Source organism: Choristoneura fumiferana, chromosome 24 (genome assembly GCF_025370935.1).
Source record: "Choristoneura fumiferana chromosome 24, NRCan_CFum_1, whole genome shotgun sequence".
Taxonomy (NCBI): domain Eukaryota; kingdom Metazoa; phylum Arthropoda; class Insecta; order Lepidoptera; family Tortricidae; genus Choristoneura; species Choristoneura fumiferana.
The window spans coordinates 8,285,514-8,298,543 of NC_133495.1; the positions used below are offsets into that span (position 1 = coordinate 8,285,514).

Consider the following 13,030-nt stretch of genomic DNA (forward strand, 5'->3'; position numbering starts at 1 on the left):
GTTTTCTCTACTTTTATGCTACATTTACGACCGTATAGCCAAGTGGTTAGAGAACCTGACTATGAAGCTTGAGGTCCCGGGTTCGATCTCCGGTCGGGGCAGATATTTGCATGAGTAATACGAATGTTTGTTCTCGGGCCTTGGATGTTTAATATGTATTGTTGTAGGTTTGTTTATCCATTGTCTAGTTGTACTCATAGTACAAGCTTTGCGTGGTTTGGGACTAGGTCAATTGGTGTCAATTGTCCTATGATTTTTTATTTATTTACAAGCTTGCCGAGACTTGGCATACGTCTACAAGCTCCAAGCCTACATAAATGCTTGAATGCCTTATTGTATTCCGGAGAACGGTTAAAGTATATAGGCTGGGATGATGACGTTTCTAAACTACCTATTTCTAAAAGCCGTGGTGGCCTAGTGGTTTGACCTATTGCCTCTCAAACAGAGGGTCGTGGGTTTAATAATAATAATAATAATAATAATAATATTTTTTATTTCAGATTAAAAATCCATAGCTTTGTTAGTAGATACAGTCACTCTTATAGACTAAGGGTTAGTAGTACAGTACAAGTCCTATATAAACGACGTAAGTCTGTCAACGACCGGTGCATGTAGGCTCAGCCAATGTTTTGTTATTGGGCTGTCCCAACGGTGAGCGACCGTGCTCAGGATGCGGTTGGGGCTGGCGCGCACGCGCTGCATCGCCGCGGCGCAGCGCTTACGCATAATAGCGTGGAACCCGTCGATACGCACGCACGCAAACATACCGGACGCACTGCAACGACGCCCCAGCCCCATCAGCACCCTAAACGCATTATTATATTGCACTCTCAGTGCGCTGTACGCCCGCTTTGTGTAGCTGACCCACAGGCTGCATGTGTAAAAGGATTGACAGAAGGCTTTAAATAATGTTGTCTTTACTTCCTCAGTACACCTTGCAAACCTACGGGCCAGCATATTGCACCGGACAGACAGCGCTCTGCGCTCCCGCTCTATGTCGTAATCATCATTGAGATCTTCGGAAACCCAATGGCCCAGATATTTAAATTTTTGAACTCTGGCAAGTGGTATTCCTGTCAGGTAGAGTGAAGGCAGAGTGGAGAACGTTTTCCTACCGGCCTTGAAGACCATCATTTCACTCTTGGTCGAGTTATATCTGAGCCCGTGGGCCTCCGCGTATCTTTCACATATACGGAGCAGCCTTCTCATTGCGGCTATCGAGGGACTCAGTAACACCATATCGTCTGCGTAACTAATATTGTTTACGCATATACCTCCCACATGGCAACCGATTCCGGTGTTACTAAGTTCCTCGATTAGCCCATTAATATACAGATTGAAGAGACGCGGAGACGACAGACCCCCCTGTCTCACTCCGCATTCCAATCTATATTGCCTCGAAAAAGAGCCTGCCCACCTCACACTATTCGACTGTTCATCGTACCAGAACTTTAGCAGCCGAATAACCTCATCGGAAACCCTCGTATTTTTCCGCAACCTATTCCAAAGTATGTCATAATTGACCAGATCAAAGGCCTTGGATAAGTCGAGGAAACACGCTATCACAGGCGTGTGCCTGTCCGTATAGTATTGGACAGTGTGCTTGAGTGACAGGACTGCGCTTTCGGTAGAGAGTCCGGGCCTGAAACCGAACTGTGCGTCACTCAAATCAATACGATGTGCCATATGTTTATCAAGCAGACTGTCCAACACCTTTGCAATCACAGGTGCTAGTGAAATAGGCCTGTAGTTACATATGTCCGAAGTATCACCTGTTTTGTTTTTCAGAATTGGCACCACAATAGTTTTAATAAGAGATTCTGGAAGATGACAATGGCTTATACATAAAGTAAAAAACATAGACAGAACTCTGGGCAGGTGAACTCCAGCGTGCTGCAGGTGCTCAATGCTGAGGTGATCATGCCCTGGAGATTTACCTCTAACCATATTTTTAATGACGGTTTCCACCTCTTTGGCTGAGAACCTGATAGTCAACTCCTTGGCATCCCCCCCAGCATCAACCACCAGCACCTCACGGCTCCCCGACGAGGACACCCTGAACTGGTCCATGAAACGGTTTGCTATGGCTTCAGGCTCCCTTTCCTTCTCTACGCTCACAGGCAGAGTCGGCCTGGGATTCAACTTGTTGGTGTTTCCAGAATTTCCCAAAGTCCTTAGTTGAGTGATTGTTGGCAATGATATTCATTTTAATCTGAGCCTTTAAACCCCGGCACGCACCTCCGACTTTTTCGAAATTCATGTGCGGAATTACATTTGAAATTTACCACGAGCTTTGCGGTGAAGGAAAACATCGTGAGGAAACTTGCACAAACCTGCGAAGCAATTCAATGGTGCGTGTGAAGTTCCCAATCCGCACTGGGCCCGCGTGGGAACTATGGCCCAAGCCCTCTTGTTCTGAGAGGAGGCCTGTGCCCAGCAGTGGGACGTATATAGGCTGGGATGATGATGATTCCGGAGAAGCAAACATGCAGACGATCTCGAAGTTGCACAGGCTCTTGTGTTTGGCTTTACATTATTTTATTGCCATGTAACTACGTTACAAGCGCTTTCCGTAAGCTTTCTTTTATCTGTGTTCAAAACCGACACATGCCCGGATCGGCTGCAAGCTCTTGCAAGCTCTCATAAGCCAAGCCAATCTTGTGCTCGTGCTTGTAAGAGGTTGTCGAAGCTTGGCAAGCGTGTAAATGTACTATTAAGCCGAGTTTTACAAAAGCAAAGCCAAATTTACACAAATAAACCAAAAAAAAAAATACAGAAAAACACACATGCAAATACACATATACCTACATGAAAATTTGTAAGTATCCAATATTGCCTAAATTTTGTACGCAACTATCTGGAACTCTCTAAATCCTGTCAATCTTCTCGGAAACATACGTCATATTAACTCAGCAAAATCAATTACACTTTGTGCGAGCCATTAATTTCTGTCGTAGAATCGTGTATCTACGCCTTTACTTGCCGCCCGTTCCACAGTTCGTTTGCGGCTGGCGGCGGCGCAACACTCACGCCTCGGCTTAGAAAAAAAAGTAAAAGAGCGGGAAAAAGTTGGTTTATGTCAAGTGACGGTCTTATCTTTTAAAGTGTGTGTGAGTATGTGTTTAGATTAATAGGTAAGTACATTTTTTATATTTAGAAATTGTCATATAATTTGTATTATTATATAGAACTGAGTTTTCTAAGTTTTCATAAAAAATCTTCTTATAAATGTTTGTGAAGCGTAAAATCTGTTAAGTATTCATTTTTTTATTTAGCTGTGAAGTTTTTATTATTGGCGGCTGAATTAAAGTGCGGATACTCTGGGAAACAAATAATAATATTAAAATAGTAGATAGTACAACGAGAGCATAAAACGAGCCATTTTATTACATTAGCCGATACGGCGAGGGTGGATAGACACGTCGAGGGGAAAATGGGTTTAATGCTCGAGTCTTACACTGCTTTTCACTTTGATTGCGAGATGAAATAATAATAATAATAATAATATAAAACTCTTTATTGTCAAGTATAAACAAGTGGATACAAATACGCGTATTATAATTAGGTACAAAATAGGTCTACACCTTGACAATGGGTGCCGGTCTCAGCAAATGCTGGCTTTAGTTTCCAGCGCTGGTTTTCAGCCCGGACCCTTTGGCAGGGGCGGCCGTAACTAATACTAACATATCAAAAAGAAAAGAAAAGTAATTTAAAGGAGCGAAAGTAAAAAAAAAAAACAATAATAAAAAAAAAACACTGTGCAATCTATTTTAAATATGTATGTGTGCGTGCGTGCGTGCGTGTGTGTGTGTGTGTGTGTGGTGTGTGTGTGTATGTGTCTGTAAGCATGCTTTGAGAGGGTAAATTGTAATGATCCCGTTGAGTTCTACGTTCTTATCTACATAAAATCTTAAATGTTTAATCAAGAGGGGGTCATCCTTGCCTTTGCTTCTCCAGGAGGTAAGCCTTGACTCGTTTCTTGAATGTCAACAAAGCCATGGGTTCCCGTATTGGTGGTGGCAAGTCATTCCAAATTTTTGTTGCGGCAAATTTGAAACCCCCTCTAAATAACGCGGTATGTGCTGTGGTGCCTTGAGTTTGGTTTCTCTATTGCTTCTGAGAGGTCTTGTACGCGCGTCTTTGACCCACTTTAGTTCGTCATACAGATACCTTGGCGTCTGGAATTCAATTACTTTCCGAACCACGAATGCCAAGTGCAGCAATAACAAAAGAGGAAACATTGTTCACTTACTAGGTACCTTTTATTTTTCATGCATTGCTAATATAATCATAAATATTTAGTTTTATTAATTTATTTTGATTTATTTGATTGAATTTTATTTTTATACAATTATTAAAAAAATACATCGTTTTTTTTTGTTTGTGGCTGTTCAGGCCGGATTACATTGGTCTAAGACGAAGATTTTACTTTACGCACTAAAGCATAAAAGTCATTTTATGTCGTCTAGATCCAGCATGAACACGAACTTTACGAGCATGAGAAGTGAAAACTTTTTTTGTTCGTGGCTGTTAGCGCCTGATTGCTGTGGTATAAAACGAAAATTTTACTTTTAAATGCTCTAGAGCATAAAAAAACATTTTATATCGCCTGCCCTAAATTCTGCATCAATGCGAAGTAAACCCGAAAATTATTACCTATGTAGGTGCCATCAGCCAAATAAGTGGTCTATCAATTTTCAAACAAGTTAACTTTCGAATAGACAGACACTTCTATTGGCATATTGGCATTGTCTGTTAATTTTGTACCTATTGTATCGCATACATTGAAAATTACATTTAATCTGTATGAAAAAAAAAAATGAAATGAATAGTGATCATATTTATCCATACAAATGTATGATAAATTTTCGTGTCACAATGGAAAAAGTTAATGGAATTTATAACTACTTGCTAACACAGCTTTAACGGTGTGCAACTTTTTGGCCTTCACCCATTATTGTTTTATGACATGCAAACGATTATCAACTTTAGGGTGGTTGACCACATATTTGGCTGATGGTAGTTTTTTAAGCGTGATGGGTTTGCTTGTGACTTCATTACACATATTCTACAGGGAATGTCTGACCATGGGAATTTAAATCCAAGGTGCGATTCAGCTCGCATAACTGAGCTAATTGGTCTGCAACTATTTTAAAATATGATCACTATTCATTTTTTTTTTCATACAGATTAAATGTAATTTTCAATTTATGCTATACAATGCAAAATTGACAGCACATTGACAGCAGGTGGTAGGACCTTGTGCAAGGTCCGCCCGGATTGCTACCACCATCTTGCTCGCTAATCCTGCCGTGAAGCAGCAGTGCTTGCACTGTTGTGTTTCGGCGTGGAGAGTAAGACAGCCGGTGAAATTACTGGCACTTGAGGTATCCCATCTTAGGCCTCTAGGTTGGCAACGCATCTGCAATCCCCCTGGTGTTGCGAGTGTCTATGGGCAGTGGTGATCTCTTACCATCAGGAGACCCACTTGCTCGTTTGCCATCCAGTCGAATAAAAAAAAAAAAACATTGATAAATAATTATCAATGAGATGTCAAATAAATGTCAAAATTATTTAGACCGTCACAGAATGACTAAAAAAAAAAGAATCTGTAAATTTTCTACATATTTAAGACACCCTATCGTGGGCACACTTGGTTATATATGTCCCTGTTCTTGCAATTGTCATCTAAAAGGAATCAAAAAAGAATAATAGTCACATCACAAAGCCTTAGGTAGCCCGGTGTTTATATTAGTAGGCTGGAAGTGTCTACAGGATTGTCAGATTCTATTGAATTGGAGTTTAATAGTACTACCCCCCGTACCAAGAGACAGCGATAACACCGCCACGTCCGATACACTGATTTAACGATTTAAGCTTTGAGGATCAAAATGTTTAACAAAAAAGTAAAACCGATTAGAAAAATATTTTCAAGGGTTTTGTAGTCGGTTCCATTTTTTGTTATTTTTTTTTTTTTTTGGAGTCGGTTTTACTTTTTTTGTTAAACATTTTCTTTATTTCTCACTTTTTAGTGATTCGTAGCCAAAGTACATCTCACAACGATTCCTTTAAGCCCAAACACGGCTTAGTTACATTGTTTTATAACAGAGTTCCGTTGCCTACCTTCCGGCTTCAGCATCAGATCAGTTCGAAAGAATCATTAACTTAAAGCTTCTTCTTAGTCGCTTATCTAGGTATATTAATCATGATCGTTTTTAGACGAGCGAGCATTACTTAGCTTTACGAGTTTAATTGTTCATCTACGGTCATCTTCATCAGGTCCAGTTTACCAAATGATACTTTCTGAATATAAATGCTTATCTTAATGCTAAAAATGCCAAAATCGCCATAGGTGTGCCTATAAAATTTGAGGTTTGCCTTCGATTTGCAAATGTTAATATCACGGGCCGTAAAGGGATTAAAGAAAGAAACAACAAAGAAGGAAACAATAAAATTCTTGTAAATATTTAGGTATGTAATCTAATTCTCAGAAATTGTATTAAGGATTCATATTTAATTTAGTTTTTAAGTAGATAGGATGTGTAAATGAAGCGTTTCTATTGGTTAATCAAAAACACATCCCTCGCAACACACCTTCGTACATAATAATGTAAACAATAGGTGGAAACGCTGTTTTATGCAAAATGTACACATTTTCGGATCAAGTGTACTGACGTTAATAATAAGTAATAAGATACTCAATACCTACACAATGCTTAATTGCTCTTCCACAATGTATGTTTATAGATGTTACAAAAGGATATTATGTGATCATTGTGGACCCTATTGGACACAGCAATATTTATAAGAGGGCAATTTTTTTAAATTAATAAATTTCATCTTATAGTTCTTACAAAGAAATTAAATTATACTTAATTAATTAGTATTTAATTTTACTTTTAAAATATTCTTAATCAATTAATTTTACATCATATCCCCCGACGCAAACAGTGGTGGCCACTGACGGGCCTTCCAACAGTCCAAATAGCGTGGCTGCATTCAAAAATCGGTCCGTGAATGTCAAAAACGTATAATGTTTTTTAAACGGCATCCTGATCGTGGATTTCCATTTGGATTGAAATCCAGCACGCCACTCTATTTGGACTGTTGGAGTTTGACCAGTTTGACTGTTGGAGTTGGCCTGCTTATGTTTGACCAGGCTTCTGTGGCCCAGAGGGACAGACACCAGGTGGTGGTTTTTAACCAGTGATATGCTGAGCCGGGATCTTTTCATAATAGCATCTATGTATTTTTGTTTGTATTTTTGGAGCTGTGTTTGTGTTATTGCTGTTATAAATGTTCAATTTAGGCTATAACAAGCACTTATGAATGTCAAAAAAATCTACTACCGGTTCAAAAACCTATTGAAAAGAATCCGGCAAGAAACTCAACGATTTATATATTTCTTTCTTTCAATAAGAAAAGTACCTACTGGATATTATGCGCGAGTCCGAACTTGAACTCAGCATATTTTTTTTGGAGAAAACTAATAAAACCCTAATAAAGAGGAAGGTCTACTTCCGTCACGGCTTTCAACTTAATGTAATTTAAATTTTAATAAGTGTTATTGAATTTCGCCGAAACACTCAAACCGAAATTGTATCAAAATCAAATTGGAATATTACTAATTGCACATCAAATAAATAATTGCCTATCAATTTATTCTCATCATTTATATACCTTTGTATATCAATTAAATTATTTCAATACAACTAAATGTTTAGCAAAACTAGTACTGCAGATAATTCGAAAATATACATCAACACAAACTATACAAAAATACTACATTCACATCAAAAATACTGACTGCACAGCAAATTAACTAGAGCGTGCGTAGATGATACTCATTTTCATAGCAAAATAGCTTTTACTGTCAATTTGGCACCGAAGAATTAGGTAGGACGACGAGCGGAGCGAGAAGGAGCGTTAGGTATAATTGCGACCACAACGCGCGAGCCGAGCGAGCAAAGCGAGCGCACCGCGGCAGCGGCCGGCGAAGCAACACAACCTTAGTTATTTAGGAAATAATTTGGCCCCTACTAGTGCTGGTTATGTAAAAAGTATATTCATGCTGAAAATTTATTGATAGGTAATTAGGTATATATTAAGGGACCCCATACATCCCTGTATTTTTATTATTATTATTTTTTGTATTTTTTTTCTTTAATTGTAGTTTTTAAGTATTTTATTTTTAATTATATTATTATGAAAAAATGACTTTCTGCCAAGTTTCTTGCGGCGCATTCTTCTTGGCAATGATGGTCTTTCCGAAAGCGCTGGTAGTTTAAAAAATGACGTGTAAAAGTGCCCATTGCGGCCTATTTACTGAATAAATCATTTGAATTTTGAATTTGAATTTGAATTTGAGCTGTTAGTGAACTGGCTAAAAGTTTTTTTTTACCAAATTGTTTATTGGGTAATGCCTATAGGGATTATAATCTGAGGTAATAAGAGGTAGTGTAGATCATTTTCAACTGCTGCTCATTTAATTTCGCTGCTAACAGGGCATACAGTCTTCAAGAAAGTCAGACAAAGCTGAATAAATTTAATTTATGAAATGTTTTACGACGATAAAGCCTTTGTTCACTAAGTGCTTTCAACTGCCGATAAGCTTGGTGAAACATCGGCTACTACGAAACTCGAAACTCGAAGTTCGTGTCGTGCGGTCCCTCTGACACTTATACTATTTAATACGAGAGCGAGAGGGACGGTACGATACGAACTTCGAGTTTCGAGTTTCGTAGTAGCCCTGAAGCTTAGTTTAAATGCTACACGGCTTTTAACCCTTAAATTGGCACTGTGCATCACCGTGTACGTTAGTTAATAAAAAATCCTATCATCAATATATATATATATATTTAAACTTTTATGACTAAAACGACTAAATAATTTTATGATGAATGGTTGAAAAAATATGTGACTTGGCAATAATTTCAAATTAACGTCAGTGTCAAAAATAAGTTCAACGCGGCGTCGCATTCTAGTACCTAGGGAAAGTTTTATTAAAAAATTTCAACTTTTTTCTATGCAAGTTATGCTTATTATGTTTTGTGTTTTATGAGAAAATGCTAAAGTATACGAACAAATGGTTCTTTTGTGTACATTGAGCATCATAACAACGATAATCACTGTTAAATTAGAACGTACACCACGGTTACCGTCGCCAAGTTTGTGAAGAAGTACTTACATTCAACTACGGTAACCACCATGTACGTTGCCAACTACAAGGTGAATTAACTTCGGTAACCACGGTGTACATTACCAAGTTTCCTGTACATTTTTTTGATTTCAAATTAACGATTTTACGTCCCCTTGTTTATTTTAAATCTTTTTAAACAGTATGCTTTTCTTTCTTTGTCTGCAGTGCTTAACATAAAGTCGACCGCATAAGATTTTAGCTTTAATTCCCGTAGAAAATGCATGTTATGATTGTGGCTCTAATCCTAATAAGGACGAGGAAATTAAACCGCACGCACCGCCACAATTCGATTCTGATGATAGCTCTGATGCACCGTCTCTAAACTCTTCTTTGGAACGTTTAAATTTGCTATACTGCTTATTGGATGAGCATGAGGTTGATAAATATATATGTATGTATATCCAAAACCGATTGAATTCTGAAAGCATGCACGATGCTTCTTTCACCCATTAGAGAAAAAGTTCTGCCCTGGCCATCCACAGTTAATATGATGCTTTGCCCACATTAAACTCTATGCAATCCATAGCCACGCCATCTACACTTGAGCGCGTTTCGAACTCAACTAGAGCTCATCTTCAGAACAACTCTTATGTGCCCCTTTTTTTCGCTGTTGGAAAAACGAAAACACGAAATTGCTTTCGACAGTTCCACACTATATTTGATTTGGATAGGTACGAGTATTTAACTAAATGTAAACAAACTTCAGTTGCTAGATTTGTCACATTCAAGGATTTAAACATTTTACTTGTCTATTATTGTAATACTAACTAGACTAGTGTATTTCAAAATACAGATAGTATGTTTAGATAGTTTAATGGGGAAATTTCAATATTTAAGACACCAATTGACAGTGTTTTGTTTACATTTAGTTAAAATACTTATACCAAATATACCAAAACCAAGTATAAATGATGTTTTTTTTAAATAATTTAGGTTTTTTTTATATAAAAGTTTACTGCCTCATTGGCAGCGGTAACCAGCGTGTACACAAAATAATGTTACTTTGTTCGTATAGAATTGGCAACGTGCATGGTGATGTACATAGATTTTCTGAAAAGCCAATAATGCTAGATTTTTTTTTCATTTTTCTGTAGACCCTAAGACGGTATTAAATAAAGGTATGATACTGTATCACTTGTTTTTGTATTTTTTTACTCTTGCCAATTTAAGGATTAAAATATATTCTTTTCTTCATAAATACGTAGTACCTGGGCGACCGAGCTTTACTCGGGCTAAAACTCGATTATAAGCGTTTTCCCAGAGATAAGACCAAGCTAGATCGATTTCTCATCCCCGAAACTCCCCACACACCAAATTTCATCGAAATCGTTGGAGCCGTTTCCGAGTTTCTCGAATTGCTCGTTTAAGGTATTAGATGTATTTTATATACAAACACAAAATATAACCAGATGTTGGTTTTATGCTACGAAACGATATTAGGATATATTTTCAGCATTAACTATCAGATCGTAATATTATTAAAAATATTCTGTCTGCGTAATTTGAACAGCAGTGTGGACGAATGCGATAAAATTGTGACGCTTACGACAAGTCACAGCAATTACGTATGGTCCCCGTATTTTAAATAGCAGTGTGGAGGAATGTGATAAAATCAAGACGCTTATAACACGTCACTGCGATTCCGTATCGTCCCCGTATTTTGAACAGCAGTGTGGACGAATGCGATAAAATTGTGACGCTTACGACAAGTCACAGCAATTACGTATGGTCCCCGTATTTTAAATAGCAGTGTGGAGGAATGTGATAAAATCGAGACGCTTATGGCACGTCACAGCAATTCCGTACCGGGTTTCGTATTTTAAGCAGCGGTGTGGCCGCTCCTTTAATCGGTTCTGTAGATTCGGAGCAAATTAGCTGTGGCAGACGCACAGACATACAGACAACGGATGGAACGGTACGGAACCCCAAAAACTATACGGATGTATAAGTCTTTCTTGGAGTTGAAAAAATGTTCTAATATAATCTAACACATTTCGCTTTCCCATTGAGCGAAAAAATCGAAAATTTATCAGCTATTTGTATATTCATATTTTTCTATTTTCGGAAATTGTCTCAATGAACGCAAGATTTTCCGAATCACCGGAGCTCGTGTCGTATAACCTGATTATCGGGCTGATTATGTTGGAGAAGGGTTTCTCACGTTGCCATGGCAACGAGAGATTTTAGGTATAAGTCCTCTTTCTCATGGGTCAAACGAGATACTCAACAAGAATAAGAATAAGAATTCGTTAAGAATTCGGTATTTTACGTATATCGCGTGGCGTGGGAATAAATCGGTATAAAAAGTAGCCTATGCACTCGTATTAAGGGGGCATCAAGTTTCTAGCGCTAATTAACGTGGATATGGGGAGGGGGGGGGATAGTAGGAAGCGCGGCAGCTCAAGATAGGTTGGTAGGAAATTGCGCGTTTTTAGGTAGTATTTTCTTTTATATTTTAAAATGTAACGTTATTGAAAGCATTCCTAGACGAACGAGAATTTTTATTTTCAAATCGGTTCATGTTGTAACATCAAATCATAAGAGAGTTTCAGAACGTATAATGTGTATTGATAGGTTTTTGAACAACCAATAAACATAGATAATAAACATGTCTACCGTTGTTTCATTAAAATATGGCGCAGTCGAAAAAAACTAAGAAAATAAAAGTATAAACGGTGATAAAGTTAAAATAAAGCACAAAAATGGATAGTGCAGCAAAGGTGCCACCTAATTTTGATCTGCAAAACAGGAATGCAGCCAACGAATGGCAGATATGGAAGACGATGCTTGAAGATTACATCATCGTGTCGGGCCGCGAGGAGGCAAACGATAAAACAAAAAAGGCAATTCTGAGAAATGTAATAGGACCTGAGGCAGTAAAAATAATAGTTACCATACCCGGGAGTGAGAATAAAACTTATGAAGAAACGCTGCAGGCTATCGAAGATTTTGTAAGACCAAGATAAAATGATGTCTTTCAAAGATACCTATTCAATCAAAGAACACAACAAAGAGACGAACCTTTTGAAAACTTCCTCACCACGTGCAGACAGTTAATAAATACATGCAATTATAAAAAAAGTGACAACATTGAAGATGACTTACTGCGAGACAAAATAGTCCATGGAATTAAAGACAAAGGAACTCAAGAAACCTTGCTCCGCATTGAAGACTTAACATTGGAAAAGGCAGCAGCAGTTTGTAGATAAAGCTCTTCAGTGTGTTGTGTGTGACATGATTTCAAAGTAAACAATGTGTAAAACCGTAACGCTTTTATATTCCTTAACGTTTGCATTAATTTCGGGATCGAATCGGAAATGAGGAGATGGGTACGTAGAAGAACAATGGTCACCGGTATAGTTACGCGAAACAGCTCCTTGTAGTAGCAAGTGGTAGAATGGACGGCAAGCGCAGCGCAGGACGTCCACCAACGAGATGGACGTTGGACGGTCAAACGCTTCCAACCGAAGCAACTGGAGGTCTTTGGGGGAGGTCTATGTCCAACAGTGGATGTCCTACGGCCAATATGATAATGACGATTTATTTCACTCTTCATAATATGTCCATATGCGGCATTATAATATTAAAATCAAATCGGAGTACTACAAAAAAAAATCTGTATCATAATCGGCTATGTTGAAAATATTAATTCGCTGCGTGGACTTCAATACAATGAATAGAACAATATAACTAGTACATTGAAAAAAAATCCAAGGTCCACAACAGGCGGCTTTATCGCTACAGACATCCTTTACAAAAGTAAGAATAAAGACGGAGGTGCGATTCTTATCGTACCTATAGGAATAACAATACATGAAATATACATACACA

General features: G+C 38.0%; 1 protein-coding gene across 1 annotated transcript in view; it reads left to right on the forward strand.

Moving 5' to 3' along the window:
- The first annotated feature begins 3,011 nt into the window (after positions 1–3,011).
- Positions 3,012–13,030, forward strand: part of LOC141441641 (orexin/Hypocretin receptor type 1-like) — a 110,893-nt gene continuing 100,874 nt past the window's right edge. Inside the window, exon 1 of the mRNA XM_074106433.1 lies at positions 3,012–3,134. The gene's annotated coding sequence lies outside the window, so the exon portion shown is untranslated. The remainder of the gene's footprint in view (positions 3,135–13,030) is intronic.